This window comes from Gracilinanus agilis, chromosome 2 (assembly GCF_016433145.1).
Source record: "Gracilinanus agilis isolate LMUSP501 chromosome 2, AgileGrace, whole genome shotgun sequence".
NCBI classification, from domain to species: domain Eukaryota; kingdom Metazoa; phylum Chordata; class Mammalia; order Didelphimorphia; family Didelphidae; genus Gracilinanus; species Gracilinanus agilis.
In genome coordinates, this window is record NC_058131.1 from 455,048,170 (window position 1) to 455,057,003 (window position 8,834).

At 36.3% G+C, this 8,834-nt stretch overlaps 2 pseudogenes; both read right to left on the reverse strand.

The window, feature by feature from the left end:
• LOC123233979 overlaps positions 1–5,899 on the reverse strand; it is a 37,853-nt pseudogene extending 31,954 nt beyond the window's left edge.
• A 2,085-nt stretch (positions 5,900–7,984) lies between these two features.
• Positions 7,985–8,579, reverse strand: LOC123235785 (annotated as a pseudogene).
• Positions 8,580–8,834: the final 255 nt, after the last annotated feature.

An 8,834-nucleotide genomic window follows, 5' to 3' on the forward strand; every position in this document is an offset into this window, starting at 1 on the left:
CTCTCTCTCTCTCTCTCTCTCTCTCTCTCTCTCTCTCTCTCTCTCTCTCTCTCTTCTAGAAATCTCTAACAATCTTTCCTGAGATATCAGACAGGGCACTGAATATTTGACACTCTGAACCTCAAAGGTAGGGTGTGTGTGAAGTAACTTATGGAGGTAAAGTGGCTAACTTATGGAATTAAAAATGTTGAAATCAGTTCAGAATCTTAAGGCAAGACCAAGCAGGGTTGACCTCACCCAAAAGTCTAGCAAGAAGAGAGCCTGATTCATAAAGCTCTAACTGGGGAACAAAACCTAGAGACAAATAAATAAAAAAACAACTACTAATGGATTTTCTACAAAGACTACCTAGGAGACATGAAATAGGAGATAACAAAATGAAATAAAATCTCCTGAGGAAATAATTAGAAGTAAAATAAATAGTTCAGAACAGAAAGTGGTAAAGCTTGCTCAATAAAGGACTGCCTAAAAACAAAATCAGAATTACCATGACTTTTTTGAAGGTAGTGGCAATCTATTGCATATGGTTGTACTAATGTACTAATGCTAAGCCTTAGAATGCCTAAACCAAATCTCACTTTCCTGGCCAAAACTCCTCATTCCTTTATGTCTTTCTTGATGCCAATCTTATTCCCCACCCCTCCCACTTTCCTGCTTTCTTTTACCCTTAAATACTCGCTGGACTCCTGTTTTATTGAGAACAGCCCTTCTTGCTAAATATGAACTCTTCACTAGAGGTCAATTGCTATTAATTTACAACTCTACTATATTCTCATTAAAACTTAAGTTATTAAAAGCTGCTCTCTTATTTTGTCAAAACTCCTAATTTAACCCTTATTCTTCCATCTTTTCATATGTCTTTATACTTACACAGGATCCATCTGAAAATACATTTGGTACAGGGGTTAGGAGTGGATGGGTGAGGATTTTTGTTATTTTTTTATATACTGCTGCCAGCTTTCCCAATTATAATTATTAAATGATTCAAACTTGTTCACCCTGAGATTGTCTTCTTACTTTACTTCTTCACTGCTTGATCATCTTATTTATTCTTTTAAAATATAAAACATTGATATTTACATCTGACTGTGTTTTTCTGGTTCTACAAATTAAAAGCTCTTCTAATGTTGGCCCTTCCCTCCATAAAATTCTCAAATTCATGTGGCTTTAAAAATTGCTACCTTTTGTCTTTTTTTAAAAAAAAAAGTTTTCTTGATGCTTTAAAAAGAATTTTGGCTCATTTCTCAATCCTACCCCCTAAATATGCCTGACCCTACCTTCTAAAAAAGTATTTAAATAAAACCAACATATTGGCCATATATGATAATTGTAATAAGGGAATATAGGCAAGGATGTAATAAGAGGATTAGGCTAGGGGTAGTAGCTGGATGTAATAGGGAATAAGGCAATGAAATAAGATACTGAAGAAATGGGGTGATAAGGGACCAAAAACTGGAGGTAATTAAGGGAATAGGTTAGAGGTAGTAGGGAAATTAAGGCAAGAGGAATGGTTGGAATTGAGGATAAGGCAGGCAAGGGATTAAAGGTAGAGTGAATAGGGGGGATATGGCACTGTGGATAGGGGTTTGTGGATCCCTAAGGCAGTAAAGTGAATAAGGAAGGTATAATGGTAAAGGTGATAAATTGAGGTGTTAGGAGAAGTAAGGGAATGGCTGAGTTTAGGGAATACAACACGGAGCTATAAAGAGTTGCAAGGGCAGACAACTACAGCCTGAGAGACACAGCCTGGGACGCAGGATTTGAGACAGAGACACTAAAGAAACAGACTGAAGCCCTTTAGGTAGGAAGGGCACTTCTACAGACAAAGGTTAGGCCAGCCAAGAATGCCTTGAAACTGACTAGGGGCTGCTAGTCAGTTTCTCAGGTTTACAAAGGAACAGTTCAGAGGAAGTATTAAGATTGCACTTCCTCCAAAATGGACACCTTTAATCCCTCTGAACCCAGAGAGAATGTTATTCCTCTCTCTTCTCCTCCCTCTCTTATCAATCAACTGATGAAGTAGCCAAAGGTTTTGATTAAAGACAAAGAGGGTTTATTGATTTCTAGGGTTGATTGGAAGGGATGAAGGATACAAGAAAGCTTCAGGTCGGGGAGGGAAACAGGAACGTGAAACTGAGAAAGGACCTGCCTTAACTCAGCTCTCAAGTGGTTTTGTAATCAATAGGGTTAGGAAAGTTGGATACAATGATTCAATAGATAATTTGTAACAAGAGTAAGCCCTATTTGACTATTTAAACTATCAAGTTTAAAACTAACACTCCGATCTACCCTCCTTTCAAAACCTCATAGAAATTCAGGCAGGGAAAATGAAGATGGGGAATAAGGGAGGTTAGGGAGATTCAAAGGAAATATTTAAGCAATCAATTTTTAAGAGAAAAGCTGCAGAATATAGGTCAGATTTCAATCCAAAGAAAGAGTTCAGATTGACCCTTCTATTCTCTATGAGTCTCCCGGGTCAACTGAACTTCCTCAAAATTCTAAACCCTTCTCAACTGTCAGAAATTCTCCAACAAGGCCTTGCAGGGCTGACCTGCACCCTATTTGCACTACATAATATATATCTCATTTTACATTTTATCACCTACCATAACCTCTTTGTGGGGAGGAGTTAGACATGTCAGTTCCTTCTGGTCAAAATTTTTCATTGCTTTAATCAAAGCTTTGATGTATTTTTTTCTTTTGGATATTGATCATGGTGCAAATTATTCTTTCCATTCTGCTTACTTTCTTAAGGTAGCAGTTTATAGACGTCTCCCTAATTTCTTGTGAATTCTTCATATTCATCATTTCTAATGGTATATTAACTTCCTACAATACATTTTGTTCCACCATCTCTCAACTGATGGATGACCACTGTTTCCAGTTTCTTGTAATCACAAATGACTGCTCTAAATATTCTTGTAAATATGGTGCCATTTTCTCTGGCTAGGCATTTACCTGCTTAAGGTGTATGCCTAACAGTGATTTAGAAACTTTGTGACAAATTATAACATCACATCTCCTCAGTTCCCACCTGGATATGCATCTTTTAGACCTCTTTGGTTTCTTTACCATACCTGCCAGATACTTGCTTTTCAGTTTTCTCTTTTGTATTGTCTTTCCTGATTAGATTGTAAATTCCTTGAAGACAGAGACACTTTCATTTTCAGAGCAGGAATACCTGGCACATGGTAGGCACTTAATCAATGTATATTGACTGGTGATTAGTGACTAGTGACTTTTCTAGAATAATTACAAATTATTTTCCAAAATTATTAGCCCATTCAGTAACTCTGTTAACAAAATATTAGGAGCTATTGCCATTCAAAATTTACTGTTTAGTTATTGTTGTTGGTTGTTTTTGTTGACCAATCTGATAGGTATATAGAACCTAATATATTATTATATTATTAATGATTCAGAACATTATTTCATATCATTGTTGTTAATTTATGTTTCTTCTTTTGAAAACTATTTGTTCATATCCTTTAACTACTAGGGGAATCACTTTCATTCTCCAAAAACATGCTTATTTTTGCTGAGAAATTGCTTTTTAAGTGAAATTTTATATATTTTTAAATCACTAGGCTTAGTACATTTCTGCTTCTGTCATTTTTTTATTGTAGTGATATCTTGTATGATTAGAACTGGTGTTCTTATAAATATGTGATGTGTTTCTTAGTTGCTTCTAAAATAATTTCCTTGTCATTTGAGCCTTGAAACTCCACAATAATGAGTCTGTAGAAATTGAATTTAGAATTAAGTTCCTCTGATATCCTGTGAAATCTTATCTATTTGCAATTGTAGCACCATAGAGTTGGAATTGGTAGGGAGCTTATAGCTCATAATTTCCAACTCATTTTACATATGAGGGAACTAAGGAACACCAAGAGTGACTCCTGTGAGGTCATGAGTCATGTCCAGTAAATAATCCATGATTAAAATCCAAGTCTTCTGACTCTAATTACATCTATTGCATCATGTTTATGCCTGTTCAGTTCTTTGGTTTCAGTATTTACGGCAAATGTTCTTGTACAATTTAATATAACATTATGGTCAGATAGGCTTTTTAGAAAAAATTTTTATGTTCTATCTTAGAACTGATACTAAATATTGGCTCCAAGGCAGGCTGAGGGCTAAGCAATTGGCGATAACTGACTTACCCAGGGACATGTAGCTAGTTATATAGCTTAGGTCTGATTTGAACCCAGGACCCTCCTGTCTTCAGGCCTGACTCTATCTGTTAAGCCTCCTTGCTGCCCCAGATTATCTTCTTATACACAGTTTTTGGGAATCTTGACACTTCTTAAATTTTCACCCCTTACTCTGTCTTCCATAATCTATTATTGTTACCAACACTGATTTAAAAAACTTTTAAAAATAATTTTCTAAAAAAATTTATTTTTCATTTTTTCCTTCCGCTGCCACTTTGATGTTTAAAAAAGTGCTTCCATCTTTCATCCAACTGTAGCTTTTATTGGATTTATTGGATTATAGATTTTGCCAAACTCTTGAATTTCATCATCACGTTTCCCAGTTTTTTTAGTTCAATTCCATCTTTATTTTGTAATTTGATTTTTTGAATTACATTGAATAGCTTTGACATATTATCTATTTTATTTTATTTTTGATAAATTTCTAGCTTTGTGTGGAGGGTATTCTTATTGGTGATATTTTATTGTTTTTTTCTTTGGAGGGTTTCTGGTAGCTTTGCTTGGGTTTTTTATCAAGACCTCAATAAAGAAGGCCTTGACTGATTTCATATCTCTGTTTTTGACCTCCTATTGTGATTTCTGTGTCTTTAGCTGCCACAGGGAGATTTGGATATGATATTCTCCATCACTGATGATATTATTGTGGTCAACAGCCTCAGCCTCAAAGGCCTAGAAAAGGCAGATTCTGAAGAACAGCTCCACTTACTTGGTAAGTACATAAATGCTCAGCAGAGAATCACTATGATAATTGGCTTGAGCATCTGGTCCCAAATGAAATTCAGTTGCTTCTTCAACACATGTTGATTGAGGCCTTTCTATACAGGAGGCCTTAAGGAAGCCACTAAGGATGCAAAGAGGTGATGGAGTATGTGAACAGGGTCTGTAGTTCCATCAGATTGTTTCCTGTATGGGTGGATGGATATATGGGAATCATCACGAGCCTAGAGAAAAGGCTATTTAAAAGTCAGTACTTAATCCTGCCTCTCCAGGTCTCTTGACCTACTCAAGATCTGTTTTTAAATACTTCTAGCATCGCACAGAGACTCTATCTGCTCAGCACAACCAGGACTAATTGGTGGAAGTTACAAGGTTGCAGATCATCTTACAGTATGAAAAATAACTTTCTAACAAAATGGAATAGGCCACTGCAAATTCCTTATTGCTTCTTATTGTTTAGTTGTGTCGGACTCTTTGGGACTCCAAAGTCCACAGCACATCAGACCTTTTTATTCTCCACTATTTCCTGCAGTCTGTCCAAGCTCATAGTCATTGCTTCTATATAGCCCAACTCTCATAGCCATACTTTACTATTGGGAAAACCATAGTTTTGACTACACAAACCTTTGTCAGTAAGGTAATGGTTCTGCTCTTCAGATTGGTGAGAACTTTCCTTTCATGCAGCATGCCTTTTAATTCCATGGTTGTAGTTGTCATCTGCAGGAATCTTTGAGTTCAAGAGTATGAAAGCTGACATGACTGCCATTTCTTCTCCCTGTGTTTACCAGGAAGTGCTGAGTCCAGTTGCCATGATCTTCATTTTGTTCTTTAATGTTAAGCTTCAAGCCATCTCTCACCCTTTCCTCTTTCACCCATATGAAGAGGTTTCTTAATTCTTCTTCAGTTTCTGCCATCAGAGCGATGTCAGTATATCTGAGATTGTTGATGTTTCTCCCAGCAATGTCCATTCTGGTTTTTGATTCCTCCAATCTGACATTTTATTTGAAGGACCATTAAGTAAAATAAATAAAGAAGTAACAATAGACAGCCTTATATTCCTTTACTAATGTTAAGCCAATCAATTTTCCATGTTCAATTAAAAATCTTGCTATTTAACTCTCACACAGGTTCTTCAGGAAAGATGTGAGATGATTTGGTGCTTCCCTCTTGTCGAGTATTTGCCAAATTTTGTTTTGATCCACACTATCAAAGGCTTTAGTGTCATCAGTGAAGCCAAAGAAAATGTTTTTCTGGGACTCTGTTGCTTTCTCTAGAATCCAGCAAATATTGGCAATTTGGCCTTTGGTTTTTCTGCCTCTTCAAAAACCAGCCTGTACTTCTGGTTAATTGTCAGTTCATGAAGCCTAGCCTGTAGTATCTTAAGCATGACCTTGCTGGCATGTGAAACAAATGCAATTGTTTGGTAATTTGAACAATCTTTGGTTTTGCTCTTCTTACGATTAGGATGTAAATTGATCTTTTCCAGGCTACTTTTGAGTTTTCCTAATTTGCTGGCATATTGAGAGCAACATTTTAATAGCATTATCCATTCAGATTTTAAATAGTTTACCTGGAATTCCACAACTTCCACTAGCCTTATGGTTAGCAATATTTCCTAAGACCCACTTGACTTCATTCTCCATGATGCATGGCTCTAGATCTGTAAGCATACCATTGTGGTTATCAGTGATCTTTCTTCTACAGGTCTATATATTGTTGCCACCTCCTCCTAATCTTTTCTACTTCTGCTAAGTCTCTGCCATTATTGTCTTTTATCATGCCTATTTTTGCGTGAAAAGTCTCCTTGATATCTTAACTTTCTGGAAGAAATGTCTCTCCCATTCTATTTTTTTCTTCTATTTCTTTGCATTGCTCATTTAAAAAAAGCTTTTTACCTCTCCTTAATATTCTCTGGAGTTTTGTAGTTAGTTGGATATTCTCTTTTTCCTTTCCCTTTTATTCTATTCTCTGTTATTTGTAAATCCTCAGAACAACCATTTTGCTTTCTTGCTCTTCTTTTTCTTTGGGATATTTTTTGTTGCTGCCTTCTCTATGACATTAATAACTTCTGTCCATAGTTCATCAGCATTCTTATCTACCAGAAACAATCTGTTGAATCCTCCCCTCCACTTCATACTCCCAAGGGATGTTACATAGGTCATACCTATATTTTCTGATGGTTTTCCCTACTTTCTTCAACTTAAGTCTAAATTTTGCAATAAGAAGCTTGTGATCTGAACCACAGTCATCTCCAGGTCTTGTTTTAACTGACTGTAAAGAGCTCTTCTTTACCTTTGGTTGCAAAGCACATAATCAATCTAATTTTGAAGTTGACCACCTGATGATATCAAGGTGTTTAACATTGCCTTTTGGATTGTTGAAAAGTTGCATCTGCTTTGACCAGCAAATTATCTTGAAAAAACTCTCTTCCTCTCTACCCTACTTCAATTATCTTATTTTTCCTGTTTTAGCATTCTAATCCCTTGTTATGAATGTGATATATTTTGGAGAGGGTCATTTAATGTTGTAAATCTTCATAGAACTGAACCACTTTGACTTTGTAGGCAAACAAATATCATCCCATCATTTTTGAGATTATATTCCATTACTGCTTTTCTTATCCTTTTATTATCCATGAGGGTTATTCCATTCCTTTTGAAGGATTCTTGCTCCAAATAGTGTATGTAATGAAAACCTGAATTAAATCAATCCATTCCCATCTATTTAAGTTTAATGATGTTGATATTTAAACTTTTCATCTCCTATTTTATCATATCTATCTTACTGGTTCATATATCTTATATTCTAGGTTGCTACACAATACTGATCTTCACAGTATCAGACTTTCCTTTCATCATCAGACATATTTGGTCCAGCTACTTCATTCTTTCTGCAGCTATTCGGGGTTGTCTTCTGATCTTCTTCAGTAATGTGTTAGACACCTTCTAACATGAGGGGTTTATCTTCTTATATCCTACCTATTATCATTTTTTTTGACAAAGTATTTTTATTTTGACATCTGAATAAGCATTGACTCCTCAGGACAATGCCTTTGGTATCTTTTCCAACTTATTCATCAGCTTGTTGCACGGTGCCTTTCTCAGAAACATAGATGCCATCCAAAAATTTTCTGATATCCTTGTTTTTGACTGTGGTGGCCTGTTGAATGAGGGCAGCTGAGTTTGAGACAAGTTCAATATCATTTCCTTCAAGAATTAACTCATCTTTCTGAGCTTGAGAAACAGCACAAGCCACACCTGGCCTTATGCGCACTCTTCGGATGTATTTTTCACCCAAGAAATTTCTGATTTCAACAAGTGAGCCATTTTCTTGAATAACAACATTGATGGGGAAGTGAGCATACACAGACCTCATCTTGTAACAAAAACTCAAGGTTATGCCTTTGATCATGTTTTGCACATGACTACAGATTGTGCGCACAGTGGCCAGTTCTTTTCAATTTCCCCACCACTTGTCTACTCGGAGCCTTTTTTTCTTCTTTCCAAGGAGACTGAGCTCAACATTGATATGGTTGAAATCCCTTCGTAAGATTCCTCTGGGGCCCTTCACAATAACTGTCCGACCCTTAAAAGAAATGTCAACATTTTCTGGGATGTTGACCATCTGGTTGCTTAGAATGGTCTTCATTCTGGTAGTGAACAGGCCAAAGAAAAAGCCCTATTACCATTTTAATGCTGTCCAAGGGATATTCATGGCAAAGGTATTAGAGTGATTTGCTTTCATTCTCCAGTGGATCTCTTTGTCAGAATTCTCCACTGTGACCCATGCATTTTGGGTAACCCTGCTTGTCATAGCTGAAACTCATACATAGTTTCATCAAGCAACACAAGATGGTGAAAAGCTTCAAGATTATGCCACATAATCAGTTGAAGAAGTTCGGGA